Here is a 15,999-nt window from a genome sequence, read left to right as displayed (position 1 = left end):
ACCCCCAACACAATAATAGTGGGTGATTACAACACCCCACTCTCTTCAGTGGACAAATCAAGCAGACAGAAAATCAATAAAGATAAATCAGAGTTGAAACGTACTGTTGAGCAAGTGGACATAACAGACATTTACAGGACATTTCACCCACCAACTATAGAATAACCTTCTTTTCATTAGCACATTGAGTATTGTCTGAGCTAGATCATCTATTAGGCTACAAGTAAAGATTCAGTAATTTAAAAAGACTGAAATCATACCATGAATCACCTCAGACCACAAAAGAATAAAAATTAGAAACCAACAAGAAGATGCAGCACTCAAAAAGACACGGAAATAAAACATTTTGAATGATCAATGAGTCATTGAAGAAGTTAAAAAGAAAATATAAAACTTTCTTGAAATAAATTAAAATGAAAACACACTGTATCAAAATCTGTGAGATAAAGCAAAAGAAGTTTTAAGAGGGAAGTTTATAATGTCAAGCCCTTACATTTAAAAGAGAAAGTCTCAAATAAGTGACCTAATGATACATCTCAAAGATTTAGAGGGGCTGGCATTGTGGCATAGACGCTTAAGCTGCTGCTTGCAATGTGGGCATCTATATAGATGCCAGTTTGAGTCATGGCTGCTCCACTTCTTTTTTTTAAGATTTATTTATTTATTTGAAAGAGTTACACAGAGAAAGGAGAAGCAGAGATAAAGAAAGAGGGCTGGCGCCGTGGCTCAATAGGCTAATCCTCCGCCTGTGGCACCAGCACACCAGGTTCTAGTCCTGGTCAGGGCACCAGATTCTGTCCTGGTTGCCCCTCTTCCAGTCCAACTCTCTGCTATGGCCCAAGTCCTTGGGCCCTGCACCCACATGGGAGACCAGGAAAAGCAGCTGGCTCCTGGCTTCAGATCAGCACAGAGCACTGGCCACAGCGTGCTGGCTGCAGTGGCCACTGGGGGGTGAACCAAAGGAAAAGGAAGACCTTTCTCTCTGTCTCTCTCTCTTTCACTGTCCACTCTGCCTGTCAAAAGAGAGAGAGAGAGAGAGAGAGAGAGAGAGAGGTCTTCCATCGGATGGTTCACTCCCCAGTTGGCCACAATGTCCGGAGCTGTGCCCATCCAAAGCCAGGAGCCAGGAGCTTCTTCCAGGTCTCCCACAAAGGTGCAGGGGCCCAAGGACTTGGACCATCTTCTTACTGCTTTCCCAGGCCATAGCAGAGAGCTGAATCAGAAGTGGAGCAGCCAGGTCTTGAATTGGTGCCCATATGAGATGCCAGTGCTTTAGGCCAGGGCATTAACCCTTTCCTCCACAGCACCGGCCCCTGCTCCACTTCTGATCAGACTCCCTGCTAATGCCCCAGGAAAGCACCAGAAGATAGCCCAAGTCCTTGGTTTGTGCACTCATGTGGGAGATATGGATGGAGCTCCTAGTTCCTGCCTTCAGCCTGGCCACAGCCCAGGCTTTGTGGTCATTTTGGGAATGTGGCAAATGAAACAGTGGGTAGAAGATCTCTCTCCCTCTCTCTCCCTTTTTCTTTCTCTCTCTCTGTCTCTCTCTCTCCTTCCCTTTATCTCTGTATCTCTTTCAAATAAATGAATAAATCTTTAAATCTTAAAAAAATGTATTTGTCTATTTGAAAGTCAGAGTTACATAGAGAGAGGAGAGGCAGAGAGAGAGAGAGAGGTCTTCCATCCATTGGTTCACTCCCTATCTGGCCACAATGGCTGAAGATGCACCGATCCAAAGCCAGGAGCCAGGAGCCTCATCTGATTCTCCCACATGGGTGCAGGGGCCCAAGGACTTGGGCCATTCTCCACTGCTTTCCCAGGCCATAGCAGAGAGCTGGTTCAGAAGTGGAGCAGCTAGGACTCGAACCAGCACCCATATGGGATGCCGGTACTGCAGGCGGTGGCCTTAGCTGTTATGCCACAGTACTGGCCCTAATAAATATTTAAAAATTAGAAAAACAAAAACAAATTACACTCCAAATCAGCAGTAGGTAAGAAATAATAAGAGATAGGGCAGAAACAAATGAAATTGAAACTAAGAAAACAATACAATAAACAAAATGAGAAGTTGGTTTTTTGAGAAGATAAATGAAATAGACAAACCTTTCACCAGAATAATGAAGAAAAAAGAGAGAGAAAACTCAAATAAATAAAATTAGAGATAAAAATGGAGATATTACAACTGACACCACTAAAATACAAGGATTTTAAGAAACTACTATAAAAACTATGTTCATAAACTGGAAAACTTCAAATAAATGGATAAATTCCTAGATTCACATGACTTATACCAAGATTAAATCATTAAGATACTGATAATACAAGCAGAATCATAACAATCAATGAGATAAAGCATTAATTAAAAGTTTTCCATGAGGGAAATTGCAGAATCTGGTGGATTTACTACTGAATTCTACAAAACATTTAAAAATGAACTAACTCCAATTGTCTTCGAACTATTCCAAAATATTGAACAGGACAGAACTCTGCCAAATTTTTTCTATGAGGTCAACATCACTCTGATACTCAAACCAAAGACAAAATATGAATTGAAAAGTATACTAGATCTTTGATGAATATAGATTTAAAAATTCTCAAAAAAAAAACCCTAGCTGATTAACATCAAAAAGATCATACAACATGATCAAGTGGGATTTATCTCAGCAATGCAAAGTTGGTTCAATATTTACAAATCAATAGATGTCATAAGTCATATTAACAGAAAAAAGAACAAAAACCATATAGTCATCTCAGTCAAGGTAGAGAAAGCATTTGATAAGATTCAACACCCCTTCATGGGTGTAGCTCCACTTTGCAGAAGATTCCTAAAAGATTCCTCTAACAATGACCTCTGCTAGAGCAGCTATGGTATGGGGCATCTCTGTATTCTGACTTTGTGCATAGAATTAGGACTCAACTTTTGGGGAATGTGAGGCCTTGCATTCTCTCACTGTTTCTCAAGCAGAAGTTGAAGTCCTCTGGGGGACAGGGGGCTTTTAATTTGACATTGTAAATAGCAGTTGACTGATGGTTTTGCTTTTATTGACCTTGGGTGTTGAGCAGCATAGATCCTCTAGGTGGAGCTCTCTGTCCTGAATTTAATAAACCCACTCCCACACATCACCAGGATAAGCCTCTATAATCTGGGGTTGCTTTTGCTTTTTGGAAACTGGCTTCAAAAAATTTTAATACTTGAACTTGGTGACTCAGTACATCACACAGCTTTATCTTTTCAGTGGAAAGTGTGCACCGGCTCCCCGCTATTCTCAATGGCACCTTTGTTAGAGTCTAGGAGTTTTCTTGGCAACCCAGGTACCCAACTCTGTTGAGTGTGTGTGCACAAACATTCACACACACACATCCACACACACTGTGGTTTGTGCCACCTCAGCAGTAGTCCACTGGAGGGCTTACAGGAGAACACAGGCTGTAACGTCTGGTGAACCTGCTACAAATGGGAGAGGCAGATGAATGGCAGTGTATGCAGAGGAGCAAGAAAAACTGTGGCAGCTTTGCTTCTTGTCCTGCCTGTGTAGGCCTGATTGTGTCTCCTGGCTCCTGGCTCCTGGCTCCTGGCTCCTGGCTTCAGATCAGCGTAGCTCCAGCCATTGCAGCCTTCTGGGGAGTGAACTATCAGATGGAAGACCTCTCTCTCTGCTTCTCCTTTCTCTGTGTAACTCTGACTTTCAAATAAATAAATCTTTAAAAAAAAGATGAGGCATTTTTCCATGTGAGCATTCTGAATATCTCATTTGTATCAAAAACAACATTTTCAATTCAACTTAATAGCCATTTGCAGTTGTGTTTTTTTTTTTTTTTTGTTTTGTTTTTTTTTTACTTCACACAGACTATCACTGGCAATGGCAGACTGGCAACTGACAGAAAATCTTGGTTGGAATTTAGTTCACCACTGACAACAAACAAAATTGAGAGATGAAAAATAAAAAATCCTCGTATACTTTATAAATGGTGTTCTGTATACCAAAGAAATAAATCTTTATTTTAGAAAAGGATTCACCATATTGATATATGTGTAAACTATAAATCTTTTCCTATTAAAATACACGGATTAAATCTTAAGTGTTTTCAAGTTTATGCCTTTGTGGCCTGGGAAATTACCTTTTGGTACTTATGGCTTGCATAAGCAAAGTCAAATATTATATCAAACTTTTATGTAGAGAAAAGAATTATTAAAATAGTGATATGAACTCACAAGTTTGTGGTAGGTAGACAGAATTATCAAAACTCCAGACATAGAACATTTGACATAGAACATAGAATCTATTTTATGGAATAGATTTTTCTTTTTTTGACAGGCAGAGTGGACAGTGAGAGAGAGAGAGAGAGAGAGAAAGGTCTTCCCTTGCCGTTGGTTCACCCTCCAATGGCCGCCACGGCCAGCGCGTTGCTGCCAGAGCACCGCTCTGATCCCATGGCAGGAGCCAGGTGCTTATCCTGGTTTCCCATGGGGTGCAGGGCCCAAGCACTTGGGCCATCCTCCACTGCACTCCCGGGCCATAGGAGAGAGCTGGCCTGGAAGAGGGGCAACCGGGACAGAATCCGGCATCCCGACCGGGACTAGAACCCAGTGTGCCAGCACCGCAAGGCGGAGGATTAGCCTAGTGAGCCACAGCACCAGCCTTATGGGATATATTTTAATCTATTTAGTGCTATTAATGTAACTTTTCTATGGGATGCCCATTAGACAACCATAACAAGATTAATGGTCAAGTGTCTCCTCAAAACCTACATATGAGGAAATTGCACATATGAGGAAACTGCTTATAAAATGTTACATTATTTAAATTTTTCTTAGAAATCAAAGCAGTTGCTTTTGCATAGCTGCATTTTTCAGAACTGCTCAAAATATCTCATTTAAATGAGTGTTTAAAAATATATATAAAGTCTACAATGAGACTTCAAATGTATTTCACATTTTTGGGATTTTTAAAAATCATATATCCTTTCTTTAAGGTTCTTCAGAATAAAAAATAAAAATAAATTCTCACATTTCATTAGAAAAATGTGGAAACATTCATGGTCTGAAATTTTGTAGACTCCCCAAATCTTCAGAAAATGTGCAATTTCCTCATATACAGGAATTATTTATATATATATGTATATATGTTCCATGTCAATTTATATATATATACATATAAAGCTAAAAGGAGGGTTTTTTGTTTCTTTTTCAAAAGTGCTAATTATTACAAGTCTCTTCATCACATTTTGTCCAGTTCTTTGCACAACTTAACCACCTTGCATTAGGCACACTGCTTGATGAATTTCTAAGAAGCAGAGAGGGAAACATTGCTTGTCAATTAATCCAGCTTCCTTAATTTTACTGAAGAATTTCTCTAGAATATTGACACATTTGCAGTGTTCACTCTCAGGGGGGTTGTACTCTTTACAATTGGTAAAGACTCACTGTAAGTCTGCCATGAATAATTTCTTAGATATGTGGTACCCATTCCTGAGGCATTCACTCATGATTTTCAGATCCATGGGAAACCTTATAACTTCATAATATCCCAGAGCTTCTGTTCTCTTCACCGGTTCCATGAAGGGCCAAGTGCTTTGATGGCTCTTCACCTGCTGAAGGATGTTCTTCAGCATGCTGTAAAGCTGTTCAGGGTTTTTGGGTTCCTTACGTTTATCCTTTCCACTTGGTGTCCAGCCTGTCTCTCTAATTCCAGGAATGCTTTCTATAGGAATTTGCCAAATTCTATCTTTAAAACATGAAAGTCCGGGGTAAACTTTCTGAATCTGGGCCTGCTTTCTATCATCTTTTTTTTAAAAAATATTTTTATTTATTTATTTGAAAGGTAGAATTACAGACAGTGAGAGGGAGAAACAGAGAGAAAGGTCTTCCATCCATTGGTTCACTCTCCAATGGCTGCGACAGTCAGAGCTGCGCCAATCCAAAGCCAGGAGCCAGGTGCTTCTTCCCAGTGTCTCATGTGGGTGCAGGGGCCCAAGCACTTGGGCCATCTTTTACTGCTTTCCCAGGCCACAACAGAGAGCTGTATTGGAAGAAGACTAGAATGCCGGTGCCGCAGGTAGAGAATTAACCTACTGCACCATAGTGCCAGCCCCATCTATCAGCTTTTTAATGATCTCTTTCTACTTTTTAATGATGACAGAAAATTCTGCATATGGTATCTGAGAATTTAGCTCACATTCCATTAAAGTGGCTCCTTCATAATCCTTAATATAGCCAACATGTTTAGCTTTAGGTATTTTAATTTCTTTGGAGAAACCGTATTTCTTAAAGTACCCAACTGCATATTCATTTGCATATGTGAAGAAGTTCAGGATGTAATGTTTTATATGATATTCTTTCAAATGATTCATCACATGTATTCCATAATCCTTGACTTATTCATTTGAAGTTACAGCACAGAATACAATCTCTGTGAATCCTTGGGTTGGGAACATATGGAAACATATACCACCAATAACATGGCCATCTTTAATTAAAGTGAGGGTTTTGTGTTTCTGGTCACAGACAAGTCACATGATATACTCTTTTGGCATTCGGGGCAGCTGATGGAAGAACACATTCTGCAGGCCTATCAGCCACATCAGGATCCTCTTGTTTGATTTTTGGTTCAGGGAATTGCCCAGCAGGTGAAATTCAATCCTGTCCCTGTGCTCTTCCAGCCTTGCTGCCTCATCCCTGGCTGAATGGGCTGACAGAAAACTGGTCTCTGGTCCAAGCATTGCTGCAGGGTCCATGATGGTGGACATCACCTCATGGATTAATTCCATTGGAATATCCCCCATTACTCGGGGTTTCTTGGCCTCCTCCAGAACATAAGAGTCATTCATTTTCCTCTTTTCTCCTGGGTTTGCCTCTAGCCCAGAAGAAGCTTTGCAGGCAGGACTGCTACTCCCTCCATTTGGCTGCTCAAATGAAGATGAGTTTGAATTGTAGGAAACTGTCCTGGCCACAGGAGGTGGGTTGATAACTGTTTGGATTCTGGAAGAGGCTGAGAGAAAATCCTGATCCCAGATGGGAGAGTTTTGTCTATAAATTTCTTCTAACATGGACAGAAATTTTGGGAAATCAGTGAGGATCAGAGTTTGTTTCTCAGGAGGCAGTTTGTCTTTTTCCTGTCTTGCTTGTTCCAGGTGTTGTCTCCTCATAACAGTGAAGACTGAGGAAAGCACTATTCTCCCAAACACGTGGGTAGTTTCATACCGAGGTAGACTGTCACAGAACTGTGGCACATTGTGGTAACACAGCCACCTTGTGCAGTTCTCTTCATATCCAGAAATATCAACATTGGGAAATCACAGTCTTCATTGAGACAGTGCCACAAATGCCAATTGTTGATGTGGTTTAGGAACATTTTTGCCAACTCAACTATTCTTTGTCTTTCTTTTGATGGCAGGTGACTAAATTTATATTGTACAAAGGTATTCACAGCCTGTTCAATACTAGGCTTTTCAAATAAGGGTTTCTTCTCCAAGGAGCCTTCAGCCACAGGCTTTCCTCTTTGTAAAATAAACTGTCTCAGGAGCTTAAATAGGTAGAAATAACCTTGCATGGTATCTGCATCTTCCTCCTTCTGGACACATGTAAAGAGATGCTCCACATCCAACATTATTCCCAGGAGTCTGTTCATTTCTTCCTCTGACACATTCTCCAGGTGAGAAACATGAGCAGCTAGGGCATGGCTACAACCCTGGCAGGATTCCATTAGACTGATGATTATTTCCTGCAGATGGGCTCTGAGGGGAGTGGGAGAGGGGTTGGGGTTTTTCCAGCCTGCCGGGGTCCAGCCTTGGTAGGTCCAGGGGATTCTGAAGGAGGGGAGGCATTGGCAAAAAAAAGGAAATGAAGGGATGAGGTTTAGGTGGCAAGGGGAGGCATCATTTTGCCGTTCCTTCTTATTGCTTTATCTTATACTCTTTTTACATATACTTTTATTAAGCCTTCTTCCTCCCAAATCTCTCTTCTTTCGGGAAAGAACACACCACAAGTGATCATGTATGCATACCTTTCTCTATTAATCTTGTTTTGTTTCATTTTCCTTTCATGGCCTCATCGTAACCTTTCCACTAACTTTTTCTCTATTCATAGTGGATACATTAGCTATATGAAACTTGCTTAACTTATCTAAAGGTGCTAGACAAAATGTCTAAGATTTTATGTTAATCGATTTATTTTAAAGGGTTAAAACTGTATAGAGAAAGTTCTAATGATTATATCCTATTTTTCTAAAGGTAAACCACACCTCCAACAACTGTTTTTTATAAAACCTACTCCATTGCCTAATGTAAGTGTTCCTTGTTCCTTTGTTCTACATTTCCAAGCAGGGGCATAAGGTCATAACCTTTGTAAGAATAGTAGTGCTTGTTCATCATTCCATTTGCTGTATTATTAACTACGTACCTCCCAGTCTCATCATATACTCCTGTGTAAGGCAAAGGGGAGGTCTGTGGGAACAAGCACCTGCATGCTCTTTCTGTTCTATTTTCTCATAAAACTCATTACTAATGTTGCTAATAATATTTTACTCTATACAAATTTTAGGGGATTCCCCTCATTACTCCAGTCACCTCCTGTAACTCATTTTTTTACAAGAAACAACAATTTTGCTTACATTGATATCCTTTATTCTCACACCCAAACCCAATGATTACATCACTATTAAGCCTAATAAAAACAACAGAGAAGATGGCTTCAGTTCAGTCAGGGCCTTCCTGCTTTGCTGAGTTCTGCCTCCTGCAGCTGTGACTTTGTCATACAGCACGGGTGACATCGCCTCCGCCCCCAGCCATTACATTTACAGGACGCCTCAGCCTTGCAGGAGGAGTACACTCCAAGTTTCTCCAGTTTCTTCGCCCGCGGAGCGGAATGCAGCTGTGCCTTTTTCAGGGCGATCTGAGCCGTCCACGGCCTTCCGGTTCTTGAGCCGTGCCAGCCGCAGCCACAGCTGTAGCCGGAACTCAGGAGCCCGAGCGAGCGGCGGCAGCACCCGAGGAGCCCTGCGGCGGCGCAGGCGGCGGCGCAGGGGACTGCGGGAACAGCGGCCCGGGCCCGGCCCCGCCAGCCTCGCACAAGCCGCCCTCCAGCACGACAGGAGGCGCCGAGTGGCAGGCGCCGCCGCCAGGGTCTCCCTCTCGGGTTCTGGTCGTCGGGAGAGCCAGACCCTCCCCGCACGCCCTCCCGCCCCTTCGCCCACCTCTATCCTCCCGGAGCGCCACCAGCCCGGCTCGCCCTGGCCTTGGCCCGCGCGCTGGTGGCGGTGCTGTTCCCTCAGGAAGGAGGGAAGTAGCGGCTCCAATGCCGAGGCCGCCGTCCCTCGGCTCTCCTTCCCCAGGCTCGAAATTCTTTTAACATGTTGAGCACTCTATAATTCTGAGGCATTGAGAGTTTTTATTCCTGAAGAAGACTCCACCTGGTCTGATATAAAATGCTATGAAAGAATCGAGATGGATGTAGGTTGTCAAAGAACAAAGGTTGTTTCTTCAAAATAGTGAATCCATGTGTAACTATTTATTTGTGTGTTTGTGTGTGACACATTACAGAGTCCTTGACTCATAGCCCTTTCATGAACAGTTCCCAAAAGGTGATTCTCTCTTAGTGTAAGGGTGACCTTAAGGGTCTTGATCAACCAGGAAGCCTGGACTGGCCATGTTGTCACGTTTCTGCCAGGCCTCTAGCTCCTCCTGCGCTGCTAGGTCTCCACAGTGCTCCATGTCTAAGCTGCAGTATTGTGACCCCAGGGACTATGGAATGAGGCCTCTGATCACTCACTAGGGTGTGATCACTCACTAGGATCATGATTCTTGAGTGCTGCTTTCCTGTGGGCGAGATGGGGGAGCATGAAAGGTGGAGACAGGAGAGAAGACATGGCTGGCTTCACTAGTTGCAGCTTGGCAAGGGATCAAGACGAATGGAAACGGTTTCTTATGCCCAAAGGGTTCGTCAGAGACTTGGTGCCTGAACAGTTGCTGCAATCTGCCCCAGATTCTTCCAACAAAGAAGCCATCATACAAACTCCTTCTCCATGTTAAGTTTCCTCATAGTGCGTCCAAGGAGACTAGTGAAAATGCCAGCTGTGTAGTCCAGGGGAGCTCAGTTGTCATGAGGACATTGGGATCCAGGGCTGTTTCTGTCTGGTATTGCCTTACCACTCAATCAGTCAATTCTCAGGTCCCACTGATCTTATTGAAAGGTTAAGAAAGGGCTTGAAGGACTGGCACTGTGGCATAGTAGGTTAAACTGATGCCTGCAATGTTGGCATCCCAAGTGGGTGCCAGTTGGAATGTTAGTTGCCCCACTGCTGGTCCAGCTCCCTGCTAATACACCTGGGAAAGCAGCAGAAGATGGCCCAAATCCTTGGGCCCCTGCCACCCATGTGGAAGTTCTGGGTGAAGCTGGTGCAGCCATTTGGGAAGTGAACCAGTAGAAGGAAGATCCCTTTCTGTCTCCCTGTCACCAACCCCCCTCTGTAATTCTGCAATCCAAATAAATAATTTTTAAAAAAGAGGAAGAGGCTTGGGTTTTATGACATCTAACAGAATCATTGGCTGGATGTAGGGTTTCTCTGAATGTGGTGGAATGAGAAGGCCATGCCAAGATGGCCACAGGCAAGTGAGCATCATTAACTCAAGAATGATTTCAAAACCCACCTGGCAACAGAGCCTGCCTCACAACAGGCTGTGATTGGTTAGGGCATAAACCGCCCCTTGACCAGATTGTCTGCCTTGGCTATATAAGCTACTTTACCAACTGAAATAAAGGAGTCTACAGGATGATCGTCTCTGGCCCACTTTCACCCAGCTCTCAGGGTCTGTGTGGTGACTCTGTGCCTCTTACCCCCACTGCGCTCCTCCTCTCAGAACAAATCCACAGCAACATTTGGCCCCCAATGTGACTGAGAGAGACAGCGTGTTGGACTTGGTGAGGTCCCCCCTTGATTTTGGCAAGTAGGCCCCTCTGTGTTTTGTGTGCTGTTTGGTTCTGTGAGGGTGAGCACAGAACCCCCTCCTGTACCCCTTTCCTTATCATTGTCCTTGGTCTAAGTGACCCCAGGTTAGGCACACACTGCCCAGAAGCATAACGCCACTTCTCTGCTCCTCCTTTTACTTTCAGTTCATCCGGCAAATTTACGTAAGGGACTGATTATCCCAGAATTGGAAACCAAGTCATCTTCCCTCACTTGAGAGGGGTGATGCTCCAGAGACACTGTGTGGGCATATGGCCTTGACCTAATGAATCAAGGAAGTCTTCCACTTAGCACAGGCCATACTTATGATCTGATACACCACTGTCTGTTCATCTAACGTAGGGAACCCCTTGCATAATGCCATCAGCCACTGAGGTGCTAGGAATTAGTTTTGTTATGGCAGCAGTGCTGTGGGTGTCTTTCTTTTGGCTAGAATCAGTGTGGTTGCCGCTATTAAGTGCTCAAACATGGGAAACATATCACTCTCTCAGAAACCCACACAGATTACCAAACATAATGAGTCTGTGAGTGATAAGAGCCTGTCACTCCAGGCCTCTGCCTCACAGGCAAGAGTTGATGACTTAGGAGAGAGAGCTCCCATAGTGAAAATGACATGACAGCAGACAACGCAACAATGCCTAGTCAGCAACTCCCCAAATATCCATGGAATGAACTTAGATGACCTTGAGGCAATAACCCATGTGAGGTCATCCCATCTGCACCTAGTGAGGACCCTCACACTTGTGGCAGTCCCCGGGTACCCCAGGCTCTCAGGGCAGCTGCTAGACCCTTTCCCACCCACATGTTTTCCATTAATGTAGGAGTGGATGCAGAATTCAGGCCTTGGATTCCAATACCTACAGATGACCTTACTATGCTAAAAAAGGCTTCTCAAGAGTAAGATCCTGACTCTCCCTGCTTTGAACAGGTGCTCACACAATGGGCAGCGAATCTTCAAACTCATTTTGAGTGGATTACACTGCTCAAAGCATATTTGTCAAGACCACAGTTCAGTTCTTACTGTGGAAAGCCTCCTATGAGGAAGAGGATGAAACCGTGGTGAGGAATAATGCTGCCTATGGAATAGCAGTAACCTTTGATATGCTTAGAGGCCGTGGCACCTACAAATATTCTCATGAACAGGCCTGCAGTGGAGTAGTTACCTATTTTGATCAGGTCAGAGATTTGGCACTTAAAGCCTTAAAAAATATAAATCCTCCTAAATATAGTCAGCTCTTTAGAAACCTAGTTCAAGGCCCAGGTGAATGGTTCCTCAATTTCCTTGCCAGAGTCTTGGAGGCAGTAGAGAAAATATCACTGCTTGGCCTGATCAAGACAATCTGGTCAATTAGCTTGGGGAAGTGCTACCAAAGAGGCAAAAGCTCCAATTGCCCCAGTCCGTAATGAAGACCTTTCTAAATGGATAGTAGCTACAAAGGAGGTAAACCCTGCTGATACATCAATACAGGCCTTAAATGTGGCCATTAACAAACTGAACACAAGGAAGTCTAACGACCCTCCAGTTTGTTGGGGATGTCAGGAAACAGGACACCTATGGCAAAACTGCCCAAACACTGACAGATGGGGCAAGCCCAAAATGCTGTGTCCCAGATGTAAAAAAGGCTTTCATTGGGCAAATGATCGCAAAACCAAGCCTTTAAACTCCCAGTGGGGTGGCCCTCAGCCCAACAAGTAAGAGGGAGTCCCACCACCATTAACTGGTCAATGCCTATCTTCAATTTGAGGCCAAAATGGACCCTATACTTAGATTACATTGCTTTTGTGGGTTTAATTGATATGGGGGTGGATGCCACTATCTTAAAAGCTAGGGACATAAGAAAAATGCAACATTGGAAGACAGCACCTGGGCCTGACCTCCAAGGCATTGGAGGATTAAAATCAGCTGATCAGGTCATCAAGCCAATAATGTGGTGAGATGACACAGTGTGGTGAGATGGTTCCATACAGGAACCATCTTTCTACTAATTGCTGAGGTTTCCACGAGCTTTCAGGGGAGACATGTGCTCTCACAAATGCAAGTGGTCCTTAGTACAGATCACAAATCTCCACAAGCCAACAGCTTTAATGGAGAGCCTACAAGTAAGATTCACCCCCAATTCTAGGGGCCACTGCTCACCTCACAAAAACCAGGCCCAATCCCCATTAAATGTGAAAGAACAGGAAACATCTGGGTAGAGAGAGCAGTGGCCAATATTACAACCCAAATCTGTAGGTATTGGAATTGGTACAGGAACAATTGGAAAAGGGACACATAGAGCCCTCCACTAGCCCTCACAACACACCCATTTTTGTGATAGCAAAGAAACGGAAAATATAGGCTACTATAGGATTTGAGAGCCATCAACAAAATCATAAAAAATATGGGAACATTCCAGGCTGGCATTCCCCATCCAGGGGCCATTCCTAACAGATTCCACATAGTTACCATTGATATCAAAGATTGCTTTTTCCATTCCCATCGCAGAGGAGGATAAGGCCTGCTTTGCCTTTACAGTATGGGAGCCCAATTTCTAGCTCCTCACAAAAAGATTTCAGTAGACAGTACTCCCACAAGGCATGAAAAATTGCCCTGCCATTTGTCAAAAATATGTTTCTCATGCAACCAGCACACCTAAAGGTCAGTTCTTGGTCATACATTATCAGGATGATATCTTACTTGCTCAGGAGAATGTGATGACTCTGAAGGCCTAAGTCAGACAGTAAGAAATTTACAATTCCTGGGTTTGTCTATTGCCACAGAAAAGGTACAATATTTTCCTCTTTTTCAATTCCTGGGTTATCAAATCACCTCCCATATATTTCCAATGGGTCCAAATCTAAAAGTCAAGCATAAATATTCACTTAATGAACTTCAGCAACTATGCGGCCAACTCAATTGTTTGAAGCCCTTCCTTCCCTTAACACCCGCAGAGCTTAAATCACTATTTGACTTACCAAGGGGAACAGCCCTCCCTCAAAAATCACATTGACATCAGCAGCCAAATCCACTATAGAAAAGATCAACACCCAGTTGTCAAATTTAAAAACCCTTAGATATGAACCTTGGGTGCCTCTATTTGCCATAATCATTTCTACCCTCAAGGCCCCATTAGATACTGGGTTACCTGGCATGATTTTCCAAGGCAATGAAAAGGTTGATCATCTTATCTCCTGCAATACGGCTTCCATTGGATACCTACAACAAGCCCATATTCTACACCAAAAATTTCATATGTCAGCAAGCAACATAAAATTGCTTTTTCCAGAGCTAACAATGATCCAATGCAAACACCTAGTGTGCTCTTGCAAGAATTGTATCCCCCTCACCCCGTTAGGCCCACTGCAACAAGCAGGGTGAACTCTCAAGGCCTTGCTCCTAATAAGCTCTGGCAAGTGGACATCACCCACATTAACTCCTTTGTTAAACTTAAGTTTGTCCATGTGGTGGTAGATACTTATTCAAAGGCTGTATTTGCAACAGCCCAATCTAGAGAAAAGGCTAGTAATGTGATAAAGGCTCTCAAGTCAGCCATGTGGGTCTTCAGTATCCCTTGGACCATAAAGACATAATGGGTCACCATATACATCACAGGAATTTAATTCCTTCCTGAGGTCCTGGAACATACAGTGCCACAGGTATCCCATACAACCCACAGTTACAGGCAATCATTGAAACAACTCATAGGACTATTAAATATCTCTTACAAAGACAGAAAAACAATCTCATGCCCCCAGACACACCGTTTGCTTTGACTGAGGTTCTTTTCACTATCAATTTTCTTACTTTTGGTTCCCAAAGTGTCAGCCCAGCTTATAAACACTGGAGATCCTTTCCATCCCAGATCCCAGCCCCTATGTTTAGGTGGAAAGATCCCCTGATAAGAGAATGGAAGAGACCACACTCTCTGCTAACCAAGGGCCTAGGATATGCTTGTGTCTTTCCAGAGAATGTGGGACAGCACATTTGGGTACCAGCCAGAAACATCAAGCCTGCAACTGACAGTCAACCAGAACCAGCTGAACAAGATTGAGAGTCTGTCTTGTTAGTGGATGCACCTACTACCAATTGTCAAGCTGCCGCTCTATCATCCTACCCTGAGGAACTGCCCATAGCCACATTCTCTACTGCTTTATACTCTACTAACTCTGGTCAGCCACTCAAATGGCCCACAGCCTGTGTGCAGTCACTCTGTTCCTGATTACCATTGTTCCTCATTCCTACCCCCATCTGAGCAAGCACTCCTGTGGTCTCCCATTTTGAGGGCTGGTTAGTCAATTATGGGTAAGATCCCCTGGGGGACAACCTAAGACAGGCACAGCCACATACAGAGACCACATGGAAACAGAATCAACAATGATATGACAAAGGATCATGCCTCCTGTTGCTCAAAAATAAATGAAAAGGGGGAAATGTGGTGGAATAAGGCCATGCCAAGATGGCCACAGGCAAGTGAGCATCAGTTACTCAAGAATGATTTCAAAACCCACCTGGCAATGGAGCCTGCCGCTCAACAGGCTGTGATTGGTTAGGGCATAAACCACCCCTTGACTGGATTGTCTGCCTCAGCTATATAAGCTGCTGTACTAACTGAAATAAATGAGTCTGTGGGCTGCTCACCTCTGGCCAGCTTTCACCTGACTCCTGGAGTCTGTGTGGTGACTCTGTGCCTCTTACCCCCACTGCACTCCTCCTCTCAGAAATAATCCACAGCAACATCTGAAGTAGACTTTTAATTTTAGTAGCATCTTTGGTTTCTCGTATTTTGTGAGTGTTGACAGATACGAGCTATGTGACAAAGAAAAACTGGAAGATTTGGGGCAAGATAATCTCCCATCTCAGAATTCTATTACTGTGATGCTCTCTAAATCCCCTCCAAGCCTGAATGCTCAGTGGGTCTTGGACTTGCTACACACAATGATCCTGAGGTTATTCATTTTTTATCTGAAAGGCAGAGTTACACACACACACACACAGAGAGAGAGAGAGAGAGAGAGAGAGAAGCAATCTTTACCTGCTGGTTTACTCTCCAAATGGTCT

At 43.6% G+C, this 15,999-nt stretch overlaps 1 pseudogene; it reads right to left on the bottom strand.

The window, feature by feature from the left end:
- Positions 1-5,247: 5,247 nt before the first annotated feature.
- LOC127482688 (histone acetyltransferase KAT2B-like) lies at positions 5,248-10,036 on the bottom strand (annotated as a pseudogene).
- Between the last annotated feature and the right edge of the window lie 5,963 nt (positions 10,037-15,999).

The sequence above is a fragment of the Oryctolagus cuniculus genome, chromosome 7 (assembly GCF_051225735.1).
Source record: "Oryctolagus cuniculus isolate XC-2025 breed Fujian yellow rabbit chromosome 7, ASM5122573v1, whole genome shotgun sequence".
NCBI classification, from domain to species: Eukaryota; Metazoa; Chordata; class Mammalia; order Lagomorpha; family Leporidae; genus Oryctolagus; species Oryctolagus cuniculus.
This window is presented reverse-complemented; position numbering and strand designations above follow the sequence as displayed.